Source organism: Podarcis tiliguerta (assembly GCF_965153285.1).
Source record: "Podarcis tiliguerta genome assembly, chromosome: 11".
NCBI classification, from domain to species: Eukaryota; Metazoa; Chordata; class Lepidosauria; order Squamata; family Lacertidae; genus Podarcis; species Podarcis tiliguerta.
The window spans coordinates 53,831,191-53,855,620 of NC_139544.1; the positions used below are offsets into that span (position 1 = coordinate 53,831,191).

The 24,430-nt window shown below is 47.1% G+C and overlaps 1 protein-coding gene across 5 annotated transcripts in view; it reads right to left on the bottom strand.

Annotated features, from left to right (window-relative positions):
* Positions 1 to 23,356, bottom strand: part of CTIF (cap binding complex dependent translation initiation factor) — a 206,331-nt gene extending 182,975 nt beyond the window's left edge. For all 5 annotated transcript variants that reach the window (XR_014502789.1, XM_083402882.1, XM_083402881.1 and 2 more), the window contains exon 1: positions 23,114 to 23,356. The gene's annotated coding sequence lies outside the window, so the exon portion shown is untranslated. The remainder of the gene's footprint in view (positions 1 to 23,113) is intronic.
* Between the last annotated feature and the right edge of the window lie 1,074 nt (positions 23,357 to 24,430).

Sequence of the window (24,430 nt, forward strand, 5' to 3'; positions counted from 1 at the left end):
AGAATAACAGGAGATAATAGGCACTGAATTCCTCTATACGAGTAGACAAGGTTTTTTGTTTTGTTCTGCTTTAGATTAGCCAATTCTCTTCGTTTCATGTCACTGTGAGAAGGAGTAATCAATTGTGCCTCAAACCCAGTGGAAATTTACAGAAGACCATGTATGCAGGCAGAGTCAGCAGCTTGAGCATGCTTCCTGTCAGTTAGACCACAAAAGACCACAAGGAGCTTCAGAATGTATAGCTCCCATATTAGGAAAAACCCAAATAGTGAGTGTAGATTGGTCTATGTATTAGAATCGTGTTAAATTGCAATAGGTAGATTGTAAGCCAAGCCTCTAAGGGAGGGGCGGCAGCAATAGGAACAAAAGTCACGACCTGAAGCTTGCTCGGGGCCTCCTCGTACTCTTGAGTGCGGGGGGGCCCGCCTTTGCAAACGCGTTACAAATAAAAGGGTTATCCTTATATCCAAGGTTTCCTTGTCTTGTTTGGTGACCACGTTCAGTATCTCACAAATTGGCGCTCCAACGTGGGGCCCTCGACGAGCTGTGCAGCGACCCCCGGTGAACGGGTAGGCGCCACTCCGATTTTTCGGAGAAACCTGACCCGGGCGTGTCTGTGACGGTTCACGAGGGCTGATTGACGGAAACCTGATATAGGGAGCTGAATCCGAGACTGAGAGGGAGAGATATCGCGGTCGGGGACCGTGAGTACCCAGCGGGGACGCCCGCCTGTTCACTAGTCGTGGGAAACGGCGCTGAACTGAACTGGGTGAGTAAATCCTGGGATTTGTAAGAGGGACGGGGGTGAGAGACTCGTCTCCTGAGTGAAAGAGAGGTTCCATACGGACGCGTGAGTGTGGATCAGGACCTAGTCCTGACGAGAGGATTAGCTTGCGGTTCCGTGGTCCCGCGAGGGAAACGGCCAGGCGAGTCCGCGTGAATCTGTGAGTGAGCGGTTGTGAGACATTGTAACAATGGGCAAGGGACAGAGTACGTGTAGAAAAGGGTCTAATGGAGGAAAGCAGGATCCCATTGATCCGAATAGTCCCTTGGGGCAGGTCCTACTAGAATGGGATGAAGATGGGGTGAGACAGTATACCAGGGGCCTGTCAAAAGTAAAAATGATTAATTTTTAGGGTAGTTTGGCCCCAATATCCAATAGGACCTGAGGGAGGTTATAATTGGAATCCAGAAGGGGAAACTGATACATATTGAAGGAAAGAGTGTACGTGACCAGGAGCATGCCTCCTGAGAAGGGAGGGGGAAGAGAGACTGACTTGTCAGTAACGGGTGAAGCAGTTACTGGTGGGGCAAGATAGGGTTGTTGTGCAAGGGGCTGTGCAAGTTGAGATAAACAAGGCTGTTGCGCATGCAAGGAAATGCAAGGAAACCTCCCCACCCAATGCCCAAAGAAGGGAAGGGAGGAAATTGGGAAAATAAGGGAAAGGGAGATGTGAGGAAGTCGAGGAAATAAGTAAATGAAAGATAAAGATATGGAAATTGGATGTGTTTTTAGATGTTTTTGTTTTTTTTTTCTTGGTGTTTTGATGTATTGTTTGAAATGGCAAAAATGACTGGCAGAATCTGAGACCAGGGAGAAGAGTCGATGGAAAAAAAAAAAAAAATTAAAGTATATTTACAGAAATATTGCAAAATTGAAAAATGTTATAAAGGATTAAGCAAAAACTGACTGTTAATGGGCTAAAGTGGAAAACTTAGACTGTGTTAAGATAAATTATAGAACAAGGATTGAGAAAGAGGGAAAGGATTTGCTGAATTAGCTAATTTGAACTAGAATAAAAAAAAGGAAAGTGTGTGAAGTGTGCCAAAGTAATCCAGTGAAAGGATGAATGTTTGAGTGGTCGGGGCTTAGCGTTTCCCCTTGGCTAAGCGTATGTGGGACTGTGCATTTCTTGAAGTCACAGTCTGGAGTGAGAGCTGCTTGCCTGAATAAAATTGTCTCTAGGAGCGGATTACTTTTACTTTGTTGAGGAAAATTAAGATGGGGTCGGGAGGGAGTAAATGCACCCCTTTACAATGCTTTCTGAACAACTGGAAAGCGGCTACTAAAAATGATGATTGGGGATTCAAATTGAAGACAGGATAGCCCTCCGAGGGGACTCTTAATTTGCAATTAATCAACCCCCTCTGGAGGAACATCATTAATATCCACCCAGACCAAATCCCCTATATTTCTACTTGGAAGACTTTTGTGTCACCCTATAAGTCCGCACTGGACGTGGCACCCCATCTGTTGGAAGCAGGGCAACGTGGCCAAAATCAGACCGCTAAGTTCCAAAGGGAGTGGCTGAAAGCAGCAAGGCAGGCTCACTCTCACATTAAGCTTGAGCGCAGAAAGAGAAGAGGCTCAGGAGAACAAACTGTGGCAACCATGCCTTTGAGGGTGGTTTATGACTCTCCCGGGGTGCCAGACGCCAATGGAGTGGTCCCTGAGTGCACTTACACAGTGCAACATGTGCCACTTTCCAGTGCTGATGTATGTCACTGGAGAAACCAAAATCCATCCTTTGAGGAAAACCCAGAAAAAAATTATTAAATTGTTTGAAGGCATTTTTAAAACCTATAACCCCACCTTTGACGACGTACAGTACCTTCTAGACTCCATCCTGACCACTGAGGAGACTAGAAGAGTACATGCCGAGGCGAGAGCCTTTTTAAGGAACCAGGGAGTGGACGGGGGCCAACTTGACCAGGTCTACCCCCCCCCACCACTCCACGGTGGAATTATCAGGAGCAGGCTGATTTAGCCAGCCTTACCACTTACAGCCAGCATGTGCTGACCGGAATATCTCCCAACATACCCCTTCAGGGACCCTAGTACGTTCATCTCAACCCCCTGCTGTGTTTTGGGTGGGATACACCCGAGCCTGACCAAATGCAGGAGCCTTGGAGTCATTGGGGTTGGTGGCTGGGAATTGCAGTGGGAACCCTGTGCTCCTGGATGGCCATTTATTTCTGCTGGCATGAACGCCATAGAATTTGTGGGGAAAGCGCCCTGCAATTATTTCCCCTAGTTGTTCTATTGCTTTTTCTAGTAGGGGAGCCCACAGCTGCCGGAGTTCCCCCTTCTCTGGTATGGGGCCTCAATCTCACTAACCAGATGCGTGTTTGGGGAGCCCACAATCCCTATAATAGACCTGGGAGGGCTGGGACATGTCCGGGTTGGACAGACTCCTACCACGTGGTTGGGTTCAGGGACTCTTTGCAATGTTAATAGGGCCCCTGCTAATTCTTTTGCTCCTCTGCTTGTGTATTCCCTGCTTATTGCAATGCTTGCAAAATATGGTATAACGTTTAATGACAAAGATGATGAATCCTACGGTGATTGCCCTGATGAAGGAATATAAGCCAGTCCCCCAGGACGAACCTAAGTATATTGGGTTGTCCAATAGAAAAGGAGGGTGGTTGGGAGACCCCAGAGGGACAAATGGTACTCCCCAAAACAACTATGATGGGAATCTTGGAGAAAGTGCACGAGAGTGGACATTTTGGGACTGAAGGAAGATTAACCTAGTTAAGCCCCTGTATTGGAGCCGTGACATGTGGCCAATGGCTCATGCCATCGCCTGGAAATGTTTAATTTGTCAGAAGGTTAATAAAACGCGGGCAAAGAAGACAGAAAGAGGGGGGAGACCCCTCGCAGTATGGCCTTCTCAACGAGTACAAGCAGACTTCACTGAACTACCGGAGAGGGGAGGGCAGAAGTACTTATTGGTCTTTAAAGACCACCTGACGGGATGGGTGGAAGCATACCCAGTAGAAAGGCCACAGCTCAAGTAGTCACCAAAAATATACTAGAAAGCCTCATTCCTAGGTATGGAATGATCGAGACATTGGACTCAGACCGAGGAACTCATTTTACCCAAAAGGTGCTGCAGGAAGTCATGGGGTTGGTAGGAATAAAATGGGACTTTCATACTCCTTGGCACCCCGAAAGTAGCGGGAAGGTGGAGCGTGCAAACGCAGAAATTAAAAAACATTTGACTAAATTATACTTGGAAAATGGACTACCTTGGACGAAGAACCTACCCCTGGCTTTGTTGCGAATGCGGGTAGCTCCTAGGAAAGACACGGGATTGTCCCCTTTTGAGATGATGATGGGACGGCCTTATTTGACACAGTTGGGAAACCCCCAGATAGTATTTAAAGACTTGTTTCTGAGGAAATATTTGCAGTCACTGTCCCAGTCCTTATTATCTCTCCATAGGCAGGGAGTCTTGGCACAAAGACCCCCGTTGTTGGAACAACAACACCTTTCCCAGCCTGGCGACTTGGTCCTGATCAAAACGTGAAAGGCGGAGGAGCTCAGCCCGAGTTGGGATGGTCCTTTCCAGGTCCTGCTCACCACTGAGTCAGCAGTACGGACCCGAGAACACGGATGGACTCACTATCACCGGGTAAAAAGGGCCCCGCCTGAGAGTTGGACGGCAACACCGAGCCCAGACAATCCGTTGAAGGTGAAACTCACCAGATCAGGGACCAGGAACCAGGGAGGAGATTAAGGACAGTGAATGCTTTCCTGATGTGTTTATTTTGTACTTGCAAGTGTTTCTACGAATGTTGCTGTTGTGCTCACTGTGAGGCTTGTGTTTGTTGCGTGCATTGTACAGAGGAGTGCTCCATTGTATTTATAGAGGATGTAATAGTCCAATATTGTAGGATCACTCTACAAGGGGCCGTTCATTGTGAGTTACTAGAGACCCCCACTGTAGTACAGGCCCTAAGATATTTGAGGAAGTGGAAACCCCCAGAATGATCCTGAGGGGAAAGTGGGGCCTAGCCCTCCTAGTCCTGGGCGTAGCTCAGGCTAGCGACGACTCATCGTGTATTGAATGCATCCAGACTACTAAAACAGGGAACAAAGTACCAGGACTTTAATGTATTACAATGTGGCCCCGGAGTGCCTCACACAATTAAGACCGTGTATATATAATCAAACTCAGTATTATAGGTGTCAGACCAAAGAAAATAAGACAGAATGCTATGAGCCTCTGGCGGTGGGGCCGATCACTTCAAGTATATATGTATATGGATACAAAGGGGGAACTGCAAACAAAGGGGGGGAAAGGAAGACAATGTTCTCTATAGCCCAAGACAGGCAGGGGTACATAGCACACAATGTAACAAGGGGAGGGGAAGTAGTCCATGTATGTTTCGATGCATGCACCGCCATAGCAAAGGGACAAGGCCCGAACAACCAGGCAGGAGTAACCTGTGGGTTCCATGGTTGGGAACAGTCGTATTTACAGGAAAGGAAATATTTATTCCAACGGATAGGAGAGACCAATGTGGGAGCAGGGAGTGGGACGTGGAATTATTGGTACACGGAGGGAGTCAATAGGCAGCCCAGTTACAGGGGACCTGAGGGGGTAAATATCACCACTAGGGGAGCATCCACAGACTGCAAATCTGGAGGATGCAATCCCGTCTGCCTATGGGTCAAGGAATCTACAACAACCACACCGAAACACATATACGTGGGATTGGGGATAGATGGTACAGGGAAGGATCCTTATGGCTACTTAATTATTCAGGTACACACGAGCAAAGTAACAAAGAGACCCATTACGGTCTTTGATAGTTTGAGGAACAGATGCAACAGCTCAACCATCTCCCTCTTCCACCTAAAGCTCACAACATGTTTCTAAGCTTAGCCAAAACAATTGCAAAAGAACTAACAGTCAGGAATTGTTTTGTATGCGGGGGCACCAACATGGGGGATCAATGGCCCTGGGTAGCCCATGAGGTGAACTATACTGAGGTCTATAAAAGCCAAAAGAATTTTACCTACCACCATTTGGGAAATGAGATATGGCAGATCTCTAATCAGCTGGTGGGAACAGAACGCTTTCTAAGGAATGACACCAATGGAACATGGGTAGGGAATATGCCCTGCCTAGGGCAATGGAATGGTAAAGAATGGTGGAGCTCGGATAATCCCTCCAAAAAGTGGCCCTTATTGGACTCATAGCTGCTGGGTGTGTGTTGATTCCATGTGTTTTGCCCATATTTGTAAGGGCAATCAATAATTCTCTTTCTCTACTAGCGCAAAGGCAGGTCCAAACCCAGCTAATGTCCATGCGGTATGCCCCTGTGCCTACGGAGGGCGAAGAAGGAGAACATTGGGAATTGTTATGTGAATTTGAGGCAGGGTACAACAAGAGGGGGGATTGTGAGAAGGAGTAATCAATTGTGCCTCAAACCCAGTGGAAATTTACAGAAGACCATGTATGCAGGCAGAGTCAGCAGCTTGAGCATGCTTCCTGTCAGTTAGACCACAAAAGACCACAAGGAGCTTCAGAATGTATAGCTCCCATATTAGGAAAAACCCAAATAGTGAGTGTAGATTGGTCTATGTATTAGAATCGTGTTAAATTGCAATAGGTAGATTGTAAGCCAAGCCTCTAAGGGAGGGGCGGCAGCAATAGGAACAAAAGTCACGACCTGAAGCTTGCTCGGGGCCTCCTCGTACTCTTGAGTGCGGGGGGGCCCGCCTTTGCAAACGCGTTACAAATAAAAGGGTTATCCTTATATCCAAGGTTTCCTTGTCTTGTTTGGTGACCACGTTCAGTATCTCACATCACTGAGCTAATTCTTTAAATATCGGTCAGTCAACTGATCACAGGGTTGTAGTTTCTCTAGTGAAACCTGCGCTCCAGGGATTCTCCACCATCTGCAGCTAACATGGAATTTTCTTTCTTCCAAAGCTCTTCTTAACCTTTTCGTGAAATTATATTACAGGACGAGGAGAGCATAGATCCAAATCTTCATCCGAGATTCTTTGTGGCGCTCTGATGGGTCAAGCTGAACTATCCAGATGATGCAGAAGAGGGTCAAAGTTCAGCAAGCTCATCAGCCACATTTCTTAACCATCCTCAACGAAAGCAAAAAACACACGGAGATAAGTGCTTAATGAAAACCCGGAACAGCGGGAGTGTGGCTTTTAATTAATCCTGCAGACCAACTAGGCTCAAAATCCTGCGTTACAAGAATTTCAGCTACCAGGAAACAAATTTCAGGCTTCCTCCAGTATCCCCCCACCCAAAAAATCTATTTTTCTTAACTGCATACCCAGGTTACATACACTTCAGGTTACATACGCTTCAGGTTACAGACTCCGCTAACCCAGAAATAGTACGTCAGGTTAAGAACTTTGCTTCAGGATGAGAACAGAAATCGTGCTCCGGTGGCGCGGCAGCAGCAGTGGGAGGCCCCATTAGCTAAAGTGGTGCTTCAGGTTAAGAACAGTTTCAGGTTAAGAACGGACCTCTGGAACAAATTAAGTACTTAATCCGAGGTACCAATGTATAGATAATCTGATGCAGCAGACTCTATAAAAGCTTGTGCTATGTTAAGTTTTAGTCTTTAAATGGGCCACAAGGCTGTTTTTTGCTGAAACCAACCCTAAACTGAAATGGAGTTGTAATTCACAATTCCTGCAATGTTTTCAGCATACAAAGTCAGAACTATAAATCCCATTCTTCGTGTTATTAAGAAGGAATGACAATGTCCAGAGCAAAAGAAGTGACCCTCCGGCCTGGAGGCCAAATGCGGCCCTCAAAGCCCCTCAACCTGGCCCTCAGGAGTCTCCCCAGGCCACACACCCTCCTCAGCCTACAGACATTACTGGCCCTGCTCCACACCTCTTGCTTCCTGAGGTGGAGAATTAGGAGGGATATGCACAAAGGTAGCTAGCGCACAAAAGTAAAAGCTACATTCATTGTTCCACTCACTTTTGTCCCTGGCCTCGCAAAAACACTGGCATGCGGCCCCTGAAGACTACACAGAAGCAAATGCGGCCCTCAAGCCAAAATACATCCCCTACCACTGTTTCACGTGCACTCAAAATGTCCGGTCCCCATTAGCTATTGTAACACCCTGTTTTGGGTTATTCGAAGCTGCCCTGATCATTTCCATAGGCAGTCGAATTTACAGCGTCTTGCAGTCTGTTATGGAAGGTGTTGAGCTCAGGATAAGGATCACAGTTTAGGAATGTTTCTGGATCCAACGCTGTCAACCAGACAGGGGCCTAAATATTTTGCATCAGCATAAGGTAAAGGTACCCCTGCCCATACGGGCCAGTCTTGACAGACTCTAGGGTTGTGCGCCCATCTCACTCAAAGAGGCCGGGGGCCAGCGCTGTCCGAAGACACTTCCGGGTCACGTGGCCAGCGTGACATCGCTGCTCTGGCGAGCCAGAGCTGCACACGGAAACGCCGTTTACCTTCCCGCTAGTAAGCAGCCCCTATTTATCTACTTGCACCCAGGGGTGCTTTCGAACTGCTAGGTTGGCAGGCGCTGGGACTAAACAGCGGGAGCGCACCCCACCACGGGGATTCGAACCGCCAACCTTGCGATCGGCAAGCCCTAGGCGCTGAGGCTTTAACCCACAGCGCCACCCATGTCCCATCAGCATAAGCCAATGTAAAAAGGACTCTGCCGTGTGTGTTCATTCTGTGTTGTTTTTAAACCTAGACCCCGGTGCTGTTTTTAAAACAGCTTTAGCTGTTTTTAAGGCTAGGTCGCAACCAGACCAGTTGCCAGTCACAAAAAGCACCTGGCGCCTGGCTCATTTTGAACACAAATTAGATGTGCCAAGTTAAGAAGGACAAGGGTTGGCCATACTGGTGGTGGTCACTCAGGCTTGTCCACATCAACAGACCAAAATAACGGTGGGGGGGGGGGCAGAGAGATGCTCTAATAAGCCAGGACCAGGTAGAACTCTGAACACACCCATTGGCAAAGCTAAATGACCTTGACCACTTTGATCTGCAGAACTGGGAGCCGCCACCAAGATCACATAACACTGGTCGTGAAAGACCTACACTGGCCCCCAGTACAATTCAAAGTGTTGGTGCTGACCTTTAAAGCCCTAAATGGCCTCGGTCCAGTATACCTGAAGGAGCGTCTTCACACCCATTGTTCTGCCCGGAAACTGAGGTCCAGCTCCGAGGGCCTTCTGGCGGTTCCCTCGCTGCAAGAAGCCAAGTTACAGGGAACCAGACAGAGGGCCTTCTCGGTAGTGGCACCTGCCCTGTGGAACGCCCTCCCAGCAGATGTCAAAGAGAAAACCCAACTACCAGACTTTTATAAGACATCTGAAGGCAGCCCTGTTTAGGGAAGCTTTTAATATTTGATGGACTACTGTATTTTAATATTCTGTTGGAAGCCGCCCAGAGTGGCTGGGGAAACGCAGCCAGATGGGCAGGGCAGAAATAATAAATAATTATTATTTTTAACCTACACTTTTACAAGTTCCTTATAATGTTTGTTTCTTTGTTCTGCATTGGGGTTGGTGTGCCCATGGATCTACACACAGATAGATCTCCTTCCAATAGGAACCCCAGGCAATGGAAACTGTGTTTTTTTAAAAATAATAATAATTGAGAACTGCACAGATCATGTTGTGTTACGGGGTGGCCCACAAATGCCAAAAATATAAATAACTAAATAACTGGCTGTGCACCAACAGAAACCTGCAGCAGAATCTAGGAGCCGAGTCAGTCGTGCTTGATGTTGAGAGTGTCTTCACGCATCTGATATTGAATTGCTAGAAGGAGGTCATAGTGTGCAAACCCCCCCATTGTCCCAGACTGTGTCCAAAGGACTCGTGTGTGCAGCAAAACAAGTTTGGCTACTGCTCCCTAGGAGTCAGTTTGCAACGTCTCTTGCCAAGTGGCTAATCACAAGAGGATGTGAGTGTAATAATGTACAACTTGCAACCTGAACCTGGTTGCGCTTACTCAGGAGTCAGCTCCATTCAGGCCGACAGAATTTACTTTCGATCTGCAGGGCTGAGGTTGCTGAGTCGAGAGCGCATAACTGCACACTCTCCAAGATTTGATCCCTTTTATCCAGACATCCAGAGTCCCGTGGACTGCAAGAAGATCAAACCTATCCATTTTGAAGGAAATCAGCCCTGAGCGCTCACTGGAAGGACAGATCCTGAAGCTGAGGCTCCAATACTTTGGCCACCTCATGAGAAGAGAAGACTCCCTGGAAAAGACCCTGATGTTGGGAAAGATGGAGGGCACAAGGAGAAGGGGACGACAGAGGACGAGATGGTTGGACAGTGTTCTCGAAGCTACTAATATGAGTTTGACCAAACTGTGGGAGGCAGTGGAAGACAGAAGTGCCTGGCGTGCTCTGGTCCAGGGGGTCACGAAGAGTCGGACACGACTAAACGACTAAACAACATCCAGACATCCCCAGATTTCTAAGTAGCCAACTCACATTCTTTCTAAACCAAAACTGGAAGGATGCCATTTTAACTACAAATTGGAGCCTTTAACAACAACAAAAAAGAGCATGTGTAACTAAAAATTATTTTAGGAGAAGCCTCTTGTTTGGGGATGATTAACTCTGCAGCAGCTCTCTGAAGAGAGCATCACGACTAACGCTCCAGACAGTGCCAACACATGAAATGTACATCCAAAATGTCTAGAGGGCACCAGCTTGGGGAAGCCTGCTGTGAAATGATGACTGACTGATCAACAACAACCTTAATAATCTCAGCACATATGATATTGTTAATGCATGAAGTGCCCTTGTATTGCCAGAGGTCTACTCTGGCTGGCTTCCAGAGTTTTGAGGAATGTGCATCTCCCCAGGGAAGTGTGTTTGTGTGAGCGCACACATTTTCGAGGAAAGGTATATATACAATGTCAGCATATTTGCCTTTTATTTATGTGCCGTTTATCCTGAGCATTGAGATTTTTCGCCGTTTGTTTTGCACAACGTATAGGCGTCTCCAACCGATGCCCAATCCTACTACAGGCTGCGTCATTTCCCACACAAAGACTTGCACTCGGAGCAGCTTACAATACAATGGTACCTCGGGTTAAGAACTTAATTCAAGAACAGTAAGAGCTGTTCGACAGTGGAATTTGCTGCCAAGGAGTGTGGTGGAGTCTCCTTCTTTGGAGGTCTTTAAGCAGAGGCTTGACAACCATATGTCAGGAGTGCTCTGATGGTGTTTCCTGCTTGGCAGGGGGTTGGACTCGATGGCCCTTGTGGTCTCTTCCAACTCTATGATTCTATGATTCGTACCAGAGGTCTGTTCTTAACCTGAAATTGTTCTTAACCTGAGGTACCACTTTAGCTAATGGGGCCTCCCGCTGTCGCCGCGGTGCAATTTCTGTTCTCATCCTGAAGTAAAGTTCTTAACCTGAGGTACTACTGCCGGGTTAGTGGAGTCTGTAACCTGAAGCATTTGCAACCTGAAGCCTTTGTAACCCGAGGTACAGTCGTACCTTGGATCCCGAACGCCTCGTGAGTTGAACCTTTTGGCTCCCAAATGCCGCAAACCCGGAAGCGAATGCTCCGGTTTGCGAATGTTTTTTGGAACCCAAACATCTGATACGGCTTCCGATTGGCTGCGGGAGCTTCTTGCAGCCAATCGGAAGCCGCACCTTGCTTTCTGAACGTTTTGGAACAGATTCCATTCCAAACGGATTCCGTTCGACTTCCGAGGTACGACTGTACACTCAAGAAAGGGCGAACCACAGTTCAGTGGCTGGCCGGTCTGCTTTGCATTCAAACGGGTTCAGGTTCAATCCCCAACAAGAAGCAGGTGTATGTGTGCTGGTCCCGGGGGGGTTACCGTGTGGCGTGGTCCGTGTCTGGTCCGAGGCTGAAGCGGGGTCCAAGGCAGGGAGTCGGGTGAGGTCAGGAACTCTGGCAGAAAGCACAACAGGGTGCCGGCAGAACAGGTAACCAACGATGTTGCTCCCACAACCTGGGACTGGGCGGGCTGGCCTTTATTTCCTCTGAGGTCTAGGGCAGCCCTGGTCCACAGGTGACTCGCCTCCCCTGGCCTGGAGGTGAGCACTCCTCCTGCGGGAACTTAGTTCCCTCCGCCTCTCTGCCCTGAGCCTCTGCAGCTCAGGAGAGGCTGGAGGGTTACTGGACCCAGAGGCAACCTCAGCTTCCCCTGACAGGGCTGGGAGAGGAGCACCTGCAGGCAATGGGTCCTCCATCACCTCCGGAGCCAGAGAGTGGATTCAGCTGGTGTCTGCTCCTGAGGATCCAGCACAGGTGAGGGCCTTTCAGATTCAAGCCGCTGCCCCGGCTCAGCTGGTTCTGGAGGCGGGGACTCTTGTGCAGGCTGGGATTCCTCAGGTTCAGCCTCTGAATCAGATTCCCAGGCCATCACAGTATGGAAAAGACCCAGGAGAGATGCTGCCACCAAAAGCAGACAAAACTGGGCAAGATGGGGACACTTTTGACCTGCTGCAAATGCACAGGAACTTGCCTTACACCAAGTCAGGCCGCTGGTCTATCTATAGCTCAGTACTGTCTACACTGACCGCCAGCAGCTCTCCTGGGTTTTAGTCAGGCGACATTCTCAGCCCTACGTGGAGGCGTCAGGGATCGCACCTGGAACCTCTTGCATGCAAAGTATTTGTTCTACCACTGCCCCACTGGAAAAGTCACAGGAAGAACATGCCTGCAGCAAGAGCAATTTGTTCAAAAGGAAGTACCTCGGTTCTAATCTGTGTAATGATCTACTCCAGCTTTCCCCAACCTGGTGCCCTCCAAATCTTTGGGACTGCAACTCCCATTAGGCCCAGAAGGATGATCCCCAGGCAAGGTAAGAATCTCCATCTGATATTTGATGGCGAGTGGCTGGGGAAACCCAGCCAGATGGGCAGGGTATAAATAATAAAATTATTATTATTATTATTATTATTATTATTATTATTATTACAGTGGTACCTCGCAAGACGAATGCCTCGGAAGACGAAAAACTCGCAAGACGAAAGAGTTTTTCGTTTTCTGAGTTGCTTCGCAAGACGGATTTCCCTATGGGCTTGCTTCGCAAGACGAAACGTCTTGCGCCTTTTGTTAAAAACCGCCAATGCATTCCTATGGGAAACCGTCAATGCATTTCCTATGGGAAACCGTGCTTCGCAAGACGAAAATTCACAAGACGAAAAAGCTCGCAGAACGAATTAATTTCTTCTTGTGAGGCACCACTGTATATTTATTATTATTATTATTATTATTATTATTTGCAGCCCACCAATTGTCCAAGCTTTCCAGCATCCTCTGAGACTCTGAGAAAGAGACTGTGGCTTGCACCTGCAAGGCATGTTTGATGCAAAGTCAGGAAAACTATCAGCTAACTTTCAAGAAGTAGAACAGCACTCTCTGCACAGCAGACAGCATGAGTGTGTGTTTGCTGTTCAGCCAAGGGCAACATAACTAACCTGATCAGATTGCATGATGCAAGCCTTACCCTTGGACCCAAAGTACAAAATCCTGCATGAGCATTTGCATAGCCAGATGGCAGGAACTGCTGCAACTTACAGAGAACTTTAAAAAAACAACGAAAGGTGTTTCTCAGCCTCCCTCCCCTACAAAGCAGGTTGGGAATCAGAAAAATAAAGTGGGACAGGACTTTTTCCTGGACTGTATCCCTTCAAACTGCAGGTGCTGGTTTTAGTTTTCTCTCTCTCTCCCTGTGGAAGAATTCAACAACACACTATTGTCTGAACCACTGAAAGGCAGCTCCAAATACTGAATACCCCCATGATAAGGACATGCACTAACTTCCCTGTGGGTGGCTGTTGGCATCTGTCTGTCTTGAGACACAAAGCAGTGTTCCCCCAGGGGTGAAGTCAAACCGCCACATTAGCATTATGACCTCTCTGGGGCGCGGACCTGGGCAGTGTGCCTGGAGGTCCTGGGCTGCGCAGACAACAAGAACACACACACACACGGCAATGCGTTTGGCACCAGCCTTCCTTCCGGAAGGAGGCGTACAAGGCACCATCCAACTGTCTTAGGGACTCCACACTAGACTTGGTTAGGATTTACTCTAGGGTTGCGCGATGTCAGGTTTTCAACATTGCGATGTATCACCAGCCAAACATCACGATCTGGCGATACATTAGAGTTGATAGGGAGGAACAAACCAGGCAAAGCTTCCTGGGTTCGGGTAATCACCTAGGTGATGGACCATTAGGAGAACAAAGGAAATGGGTGGGGCTCCTTCTCCAACTCTTAAAAGATCAAAGCTGGAGTTTGAGAGGGTCAGAATTTGCTGGGATGTGACCTAGAGGGCTGCGGGCTGGAATGCCAGAGATAAATACAATTTTCCAAGGAATACATAGAAGTAAGTCACAAACTATATACTTCTGTATGTGGTTTACAAAAATTCAATAACAGTAACATACAAAAATTCAACACCTTCTAATACTTAAATGCTATTTACAATGCCAAAATAATAATGACATACACAACTCAATACAGTGGTACCTCAGTTTTCAAACGTAATTCTTTCTGGAAGACGTTTGAAAACCAAAAACTCAAAACGGAAATCTCAATATGGAAGCCGTGTTTCCAGTTTGTCTTCTGAGTTGCGTTTGAAAACCTAAGCATTTACTTCCAGGTTTATGGTGTTCGAGTTCCGAAACGTTCATCAACAGAGACATTCGAAAACTGAGATATCACTGTATTGAGTTGTGTATGTCATTATTATTTTGGCATTGGGGGAAAAACCCGTCCAAATATTCTTGCAATAAGTCCAAGAGAATAACTATATGTATACTTGTTGCTGGTACAATTCCAACAGAACTCCAACAACAAGATAACCAGATTTCAATCTGTTTTGTGAATCTTCTTCTGGTCAGCCCGAAAAGGAACTATGCAACGGCAATTCAATGCTCAATCAAATAGCTCAGTTCCAACCTTGAAAAGAGGCACATTGCTCTTTTTGAAAAGGCTGCAGCTATGGGAGAAGCAAGCGCCTCTTGGAGTGTTAATGATGTGAACGCCTCCATCGTAGGCTCAGGTTGTATATATGGGTAAATCATATATCATAAAGACACCACAGTCTCCGCTCTGCCTCATTGCCAAAAGGAAATACGAATCCTGGAACCCCTGGAATCTCGGGAGACTGAGGTGGCGTGCAACACTAGGTAAAGTCCCCAAAAGAGTCACCAGGACAACATGCATGAAGCTCACCTCACTACAGAAAGGAAGCATACATGCCATTGTTTTTAACACTTGACTGGGAGCCGCCGAGAGTGGCTGGGGAAACTCAGCCAGATCATCATCATCATCAAACCTTTATTGGCATCACTTAGCATAACATAACATCCAGAATAAATAGGCCAATGTGATCTCGTCGCCATTTCAACAGTACAGTCATTTGCCAAAGGGAAGAAAAGGCAAGCAAACTCAGCCAGGTGGGCGGGGTATAAATAATAAATTATTGTTATTATTATTCATTTAAATCACCCGACTTCACCCAAAGTATCCAACTATAGTTTGTTAAGGATGCTGGAGACTGTAAAGAATAAACTACAGTTCCCAGGATTCTTTGAGGGGGGAGAAATGAGCCCTAAATGCACACAGACCACAGACAAAGAGCAGACGTGTAACTCAGGAAGGCTTTGTTTAGCGGGGCAAGATCCTGACAGGCTGACGTAACCATGCTGACGTCATCGGAGTAGCTGCGGATTTAATGTTGATTACACCATCATAACCAGGATCAGAAATCCCTTCCTCTGGGGGAATCCTCAAGGGGCTACTATGGCAACTCGAGAGCCGTTTGATGCCAACTGAGCCAGACCACGGATTCAGCAACACCTGATCTTACAAAAACGGCAAGATTCAATTTTGCATTCTACACAGCAATGGTGTATCTTGCATGTGTAGGCCAGAGTTTGCTGCAACGTACCAATCCAAGGCGACATAAATTAACTGGACCTGTTAAATCCTTTAAAAATCCAATCGGGATGTTTCAAGCAACACACTGCTTGAGGGGCACTTACAGAAAACACAACAGATATTTCAACTTGGGACAAAGGGAAACCATTACATATTGTCATGGATACTGCCTCGTTAAGGTATTAATCTGACTTGCAAACCTTTCAGGTCTTCTCAGAGATGGAACGTACTGAGTAACAGGTAAAAGAGGACCAAAAGGATGGTTGGGAACCCGGGAGGCAGTGTTCCATTTCAATATATAAGGCTTTTCTTTTATCCCAAGTTTAAATATCTAATTGCGTTCACACAAGAAGAGTTCGGATTTTATATCCCGCTTTATCACTACCCGAAGGGAGTCTCAAAGCGGCTAATATTCTCCTTTCCCTTCCTCCCCCACAACAAACACTCTGGGAGGTGAGTGGGGCTGAGAGACTTCAGAGAAGTGTGACTAGCCCAAGGTCCCCCAGCAGCTGCATGTGGAGGAGCAGGGAATCGAACCCGGTTCACCAGATTACGAGTCTACCACTCTTAACCACTACACCACACTAGGAAGAATGTACGCCAGAGTTTCCCAACCTTCAGCCCTTCAGATGGTGACAGGAGGGAGTCTGACAATACCTGGAAACGCATCAGATGGAGGAAGGAAAACATGTTTTCTTCAGAACAGTGCATCCCATCAGCATCATCTATCTCCACATATGCTACAGGACTTCCCACCCCACCGACACTCTCCCCAAATTTGCTCCAGAAGGTAGTTGTTGCTCCAGAAGGTAGTTGTTCCAGGAACCGCTGGAACATAGCTGTGGAGTAGGAAATATCTGGTTTTCGACTATATGGAAATTGCCGAACTGACTGGGAGACTCAGACCAGAGAGAAGAGACGGTGGAAGAAGATTGGAAGAAGTTTAAAGAATATTTAAAAAACACACGTTAATATTTAAATCTTAGAATAGCTCTGGAAGTGGATATAGGCTGTAGGGTTAGAAGCAGAGGATAGTCTATTTTAAAATAGTATTATTTGTAAGTGATAAAATGTGAAGATTTTTATGGTAAAAGTAAGTGCGATAAAAACATGGCTAGAAATTATGATATATGTAAACTGCTAAAGATGAGGTAAAATGAAAATCAGACGGGGGGACTTGGGGAAGCCCACCTAACAACGTTTAGAAAAAATAAGGATAAGACAAGAATTTGTTTGTATTGTTTGTTTTTCTGTTTGTGTTGTTTAGTTGTGTTATAAAATGAATAAAAATGTTTGAAAAAGAAGGAAATATCTGGTTTTCAACACGTTATATCACCAGCTAAACATCACACTAGACTGATATACAGTGGTACCTCGCAAGACAAATGCCTCGGAAGACGAAAAATTCGCAAGACGCAAGAGTTTTTCGTTTTCTGAGTTGCTTCGCAAGACGGATTTCCCTATGGGCTTGCTTCGCAAGACAAAACGTCTTGCGCCTTTTTTTAAAAACCGCCAATGCATTCCTATGGGAAACCGTCAATACACAGTGGTGCTTCGCAGGACGAAAAAACTCGTAGAACGAAAAAACTCGCAGAACGAATTAATTTCATCTTGCGAGGCACCACTGTATCACGATGTCTGAAACAAGGATGGAGCTATGGAGAGGAATTGATTAGCTTCACAGTTTTCCCCACATCTTAATTTTTTTTTACATAGCACAGACGCCACACACCACGTTTCACGATATATTGCCAGGTCAACAATTATGAAACCGATATGGACTTCCAACCGATTTTGGATGATATTTTGTCCAGCCCTACTGGGGGGAGTAGAGAAAGAAGGTTCCATTCTGCAAGCAGGAATTCCTCGCGCGATGGAATGTTCACTACAGTAGATACCACTCATGGTTTTTCCCATATGCAAATCTGCACTGATTTATCCATTGATTCAGCCAAGACTTTTTGGCACAGTTGGCCGAGATTTCTGCGATTGTGAGAATGCCACTGCAAGACGTGAGGGCTAGCAAGTGGAATGTGTGACCTGACTCCACTGAAAAGTGTCAGCTTGGAGGAGACATCTGTTAGCTCTGCAATGCCTATATTTCACATATCAAAGTTGCAACCCCCCTCCAGGCCCGGTGGTGCAGTCAACAAGCTGTGAGATCTCTAGAATGTGCATGGCACAAGTGTGTGATATGAAAACGGGTGGAGGAGAACAACACAAGACATTTCCCCCATTCCCGAGAGAGAGAGAGAGAGAGAGAGAGAGGAGTTTTTGGCCGATGCTCCCAGCACTGCATCACCACAAACCACCCTGTGATTCTCGGATGAAAGAGCGTGGTGTAGTGGTTAAGAGAGGTAGACTCGTAATCTGGTGAACCGGGTTCGCGTCTCCGCTCCTCCACATGCAGCTGCTGGGAGACCTTGGGCCAGTCACACTTCTTTGAAGTCTCTCAGCCCCACTCACCTCCCAGAGTGTTTGTTGTGGGGGAGGAAGGGAAAGGAGAATGTTAGCCGCTTTGAGACTCCCTAGGGTAGTGATAAAGCGGGATATCAAATCCAAATCCAATATAGAAATGTAATAAAATCATTAAATAAACCAGGGGTCAGCAAACTTTTTCAGCAGGGGGGCAGTCCACTGTCCCTCAGACCTTGTGGGGGGGCGGACTATATTTTGGGGGTGGAAAATGAACGAATTCCTATGCCCCACAAATAACCCAGGGATACATTTTAAATAAAAGCACACACCAAGCAGGCCCCACAAAAACCCAGAGATGCATTTTAAAGAAAAGGACACATTCTACTTATGTAAAAACATGCTGATTCCTGGACCATCCGCAGGCCGCATTTAGAAGGCGATTTGGCCCGATCCGGCCCCTGGGCCTTAGTTTGCCTACCCACGAAATAAACAAACTAGGCCTGCATATTCCACACACTTTCACTATACAGTGGTGCCCCGCAAGACGAATGCCTCGCAAGACGGAAAACCCGCTAGACAAAAGGGTTTTCTGTTTTGGAGGTGCTTCGCAAAACGAATTTGCTATGGGCTTGCTTTGCAAGACGAAAATGTCTTGCGAGTTCCTGCGGGGGTTTCGCCCCCCCCTTTTTCCCAAGCCGCTAAGCCGCTTAACAGCTGATCCACTAAGCCGCTTATCAGCTGATCCGCTAAGCCCGCTAAGCCGCTAATAGCGCTAATCCGCTAATGGGCTTGCTTCGCAAGACGAAAAAAACCGCAAGACAAAGAGACTTGCAGAACGGATTCTTTTCGTCTTGCGAGGCACCACTGTATACCCAGTCGATGGGTCTCCTGCAGATACCTCTGCGGACGGCCTCCTCCTGATACAGTATTATTAGGAGGTCTGTCCCCCACACAGTATAGGATCCAGGCCCTTAGAATTCCCTCCCATTGAAAGTTGGGGTCACGAAGAGTCAGACACAACTAAACAACAATCATGGTACTGTATAGATTAGGTATAAGAAGCCGAATATCTTATGATCACTCCTCTGCAGGGACCTGATGACAGATGCAAATTCCCCTCTATCCTTCCTAATCACTGTTAAGTGTCACCTTAAGTACTAACCTCACCTACTGTTAAAAGTTTGCCAGCTCTCTTAGCCAGAATTTGCTAACCAGCACCAAAACGCAGCTTCAGGCCAGGGTTAGGCCTAACCATAGTTGGTGATACCAATGCAGTGATTAACCACCTTTAAACCCATGTGTGAGAGTTTTTTTTGGGGGGGGATTTGCAAGCTAAAAGGTCTACTTTGAACTCAAAGGTCTGCTTTGAAGAGCAAGCCCCAGTATGGCCTACCATGACTTCACAAACATGCTTTTTTCCGAGGAGAAAATCACAGGTGTTTAGCAATTCCCTGGTTTTCTTAGGTCAGTGTAATATACTTGTTTGGCTTGGTGTGTCATCCGAACCTGGGATTGTGGCTGAGGTCTCACCTCCTTTAAAAAGGTAAAGGTACCCCTGCCCGTACGGGCCAGTCTTGACAGACTCTAGGGTTGTGCGCCCATCTCACTCAAGAGGCCGAGGGCCAGCGCTGTCCGGAGACACTTCCGGGTCACGTGGCCAGCGTGACATCGCTGCTCTGGCGAGCCAGAGCCGCACACGGAAACACCGTTTACCTTCCCGCTAGTAAGCGGTCCCTATTTATCTACTTGCACTATGATGTGCTTTCGAACTGCTAAGTTGGCAGGCGCTGGGACCGAACAGCGGGAGCGCACCCCGCCGCGGGGATTCGAACCACCGATCTTTCGATCGGCAAGCCCTAGGCACTGAGGCTTTAACCCACAGCGCCACCCGCGTCACCTCCTTTACCATGGCTGTAATCAGAAGAGAAGCCTTAGCTACGTACCATATTATGATTATATCCTATTGCCAAAATGCAGCAGTGTGCTCTAGAAATTGCAAACACACTGTGCTCTGTGCCACCCCAAAGATTTGCTAATGACACACAATCCCAGTGCACAAGGATTCATAAAGCAAATTCTTCCTGCGCGTACTGCAAAGGCACACTAGATAAACCATTGCATTTCACATAGGACAAAATTACTTTTCTGTACAAGTTTCTAGCTCTCATTGAGAGAAAGTGCACTTTGAACCAGAAAAGGGGAAACGGTTTGCTCCTAAAATACAGTACACGCTAGTGTATCCGAGCTCCATTCATTTTCCAATTTGCCCACCTACAAGAACTTGGATCAAAAGAACAGCAGTTTGCATTTCCGATTCAGAAGCCCACCATTCAAATCTGGCTGCCCACCAGACCTCTGAGAAGCAGCCGTCAAGATATCGGACATTTCGGCGCCTGATTTCACAAACCTGACACCACATCGAGGCGAGCATCCTCTTAAATACAGCAGATAAAAAGCAGAGACAGCTTTTCGCAGAGCCGCTGGTGATTTTGCTAAATGCAAAGATGTGTGTCCCCTGAAGGAAACTGGAGGAAGGGAAGGACTGTGGCAGAAAGAGAGAGCCTTGCTCTCTGATCTAGCTGCTCCCCCCGCAATCTGTTCTTCCCCTCAATACTGCAGCATAAACTCCTGTACAGAAAGCTCTTACGTGGCACAGGCTAGGAGCAAGAACCCCCACCCCACTCACCTTCCTCTTTCTGGCCTTTGGAAGCATTTATCCTTCCCCATAACTAAGAATGGCAGGAATGATCACCTAGGAGTCGCACCATGTTGCAAGATTGATGAGTTAAGGGCAGAAGGTACAAAAATCACCCCGAAGCACCAGAATAAAAACCATTGCAGGAAAAATATTATATATATATATATAAAAATGGACCGCACCCATAACGTGCCTGAAAGCTGATCCAGCCTAGGATCGCTCCCCATTATCCATGCAGAGAGGATGGGTCTTAAGGCTACAATTCTATGCTCACATGCCTGGAGTAACCACAGCTGAATTCAATGGGACAATGCAGGAAATGTCACCAATGGCAAAACACCTTAGCCAGCTCTGTGATAGTACCAGGAGACGATGCTCTGGGATGTTCTGTTCTTATCTATCGCTCGAACCCCTTTCCTTCCCCTTTGGTAACAAGGCAGCGTGAGATTAAAAACGATATCAGGAATTTCAGAATGGAAATGTTCTCGCCACGTCAAGAATTAACACACAAAACGAGGCCACCGGCTTCCGTGCAAACTAAATCTAATTATTTTAATGGAAATCTGCTAGATTTTTTGATATATGGAAAAGGAATACAGCTAGGATATGCCCCAAATCACATTGTCACCCAACAGAGCGTTGCGTAGAACTGCACACTGCCCGCACACACACACACACACACACAGGATACTCTTTGGCTCACTTAAAACCCCAGAACATTGAAAATCCGGATAATCTAAGATCTGCATTTTAATAACACGGCAAACCTGAGTATCTATCAACGCATGACATTTTTAAAAACCCACGGGCGCTTGGACCGTGCTGGCCACAGCTCTTCCTTTCCATAATGCAATCTTGAAACATTCCAGATTTAACCGAAATTGCATGAACCCCACCACCTCTCAGACAGAGCGACCTAATCCAAGCCCTTGCCCCAGAGTGTGTGGATGTGGAATCGCTCAGAAAAATCTGTGTAAAGCAGCAAGGGCCATTGGGCAGCTGAAAAGGATTACAATAGCCTCTGAACAATTAATCCTGTATTACGGAGGAGGGAGGGAGGGAGTAAGATGACCTCAAGATACATCATCAATGGAGGAGGGTTATGATTCTGGAGGACTTTTTAACACAGGAAATCCTGGAGAGATCACAAATCTTCCATTCCACCTCCTCCCCACCCAAAAAAATACCCCTCCAAAAAGACATACGCAGTTGCATAATATACGCTCAAATCAAATTACACACACACGCTTTCAAGGATTTACAGGCAAGGGGGGTATTAAATAGAGGGGGGGGGAGTATGAATCATTTTACTACACGCAGCGCAGCTTGTGAAAAATTACAACTACGAGTAACATCCATTCTGTATCTCTCCCCGCCCAAATTCTGGCAAGGGAGCCTATCTGTGCGTCTCGGGAGAGATCATGCCGGAATGATGCATTTCATAAAAGGGCTGAGATAAATGCCACCAGGCCCGGGCTGCAAATCAGAAAAAAGACTTTCCCTGACATAAACTGCATTGGTTGGAAACGGAGAGGGGGGGGGGGAGAGAAAGCGGGTGGGGGTGGGGGGAGCCGACATGAAGGGGGAGGGAGGAGAAAAGAGGGAGGGGGAGTCGAAGTCTAGACAACATGCAATCGACACGCACATATCCACGCAGAAGGGGGGTGGGGAGAGAATCACATGGGACCGATTGGGGGGGGGGGGAGGAGAAAAGAAAGCAAAATAAACTCCGTTCCAGTTTTGGCCTATGCAGACGCAGGAGAAGAGGAAGCTGGGGGAAAGAGAGCAGCCGGCTCTTCCTATTTTGATCCGAAGCAGAGATTCCCTCCTCCCCGCAGCAAAAACGCAGAAACACCTTGCAACTCGGTCCCCCGGTTGCAAAACAAAGGGGAGCCCCGCCTCGCCCCCCGCCTGAGTTACGAGGGTGTCACGCAGCCGCCACAACAACAGAGGAGAGACCACGAGCTCCCATCGCCTTCTCTCCTCGCTTTTCCCCGGGCAGAAAGGGCTCCACCACCATCACCTGCGCGCGATCCAATGCGTAAAAACGCGTTTGGATCCTATGCGTAAAAAGGAGGATTCCCTCCTCGTCCCTTTTATTGCAACGCCTCCAGGCTGGGGAGGAATTGTGGTGTGTCGGGCGCGTACGCATGGATATATATCACCACCAGTCATTTGCTGGCAATCGAGGCGCAGCACGGATGCCCACAAAAGGACCCTTGCGCGCGCATTGACACAGCCCTACAGATAACCCCACAGCAGCCCAAACCCACAACAGCGCCGGATGATGATGATTACCTTTCTGGAGAGCCAAGGCTGGGCTGGAGAGGAGGAAGAGGGAGCCTCTGGGTGGGTTCCGAGGGAGGAAGGAAAGGGGAAGGGGGTCAGATTCCTTCTTGGAGGTGCATGAGTCCCGACTGGGGAGCGCTTGGGAAGGTGGAGGCAGGAGGAGGGCTTATTTTCGCTCTTATTTTTCCAGGCTGTCCAACGACACAGAAACCGGGCTCCTGTGACACAGGCTAAGAGAATGCAGGAATGTGACGTTCCCAACTCCTCCCAACGAGCCACGTGCATAGACTTTAAAAAAGAAAGGGACGCGCTAAGCTTCCTGGGAAATGTAGTTCCTCTTCGAGGGGAGGAGAGAGAGAGAGAGAGAGAGAGAGAGAGAGAGAGAGAGGGATTGTATTTTGGACGCGCGCGATCGGACGCACCTGGGAGAGTCTTTTTGCCCTCCAGGCGCTGCGATTGCGCAAGGCCGGATTTAAATGGGGCCCTTTATATGTCCAGCTGTCCTTTGTCAACAACAAATTGTCTCTGTTTTCTGTGTGTTGAATATATTCTAGATGGTAATTTGTGGACCTTATAGGTATCTAAAGGCATATGCACATAACAAAATATGCAGAATGTAGGCACCCTATATATAGAAAGGAGCAAACCAGTGATATTTCAGGGAGCAGGCTAGCAGGCGGGGCCCAATACTTACATCATAGGAGCCTACACAAAACACTGTTGCTGTATGTAGGTTTTATTTTATTTTTTTATCTTATATTCTGGAAATGTACATCCAGTTTTTTCCCCTTAAATTTTTTTGGGGCCCCGAAGAGAGTGGGGCCCTAAGCTATAGCTTGTTTACCTTAGACATAAATCTGGCACTGCGATTGCGTCTCGTTGCTTCAAGGCACCCAAGCCTCTAGTATGTCCTGATCTCTCGGGGCCATGTCCTTAGAAAGGATAATGAGAAAAGAGGGGCGATAGCACAGGAGCCTATCTTAAAGGGCATTGTGAGGAAGCGTGAAAAAATAGTGGCTTGCCTTGTGGGGAGAAGGAAGAAGCAATGCAAAGTGCCCTGAAAAAAGAGTAGCAAGTGAAATTAATGGACAATGCAGAATTAGATAAGATAAGATGACAGGAAGGATTCGAAACTTGCGGGACCAGAGATTCTTGGAGGACTGCAGTAAATATTTGAATTATTTGAAAAGCAATTGTAATAAACAGATTACGCTAGTAGGATTGCAAGTTGCGGTTGATGGGAGTCTAAAACTCTGTATAAGATATGAAAATATGTTAAATGATTGTTGGAAATGATATGTTAAAATTATATATTTATGGCCACAT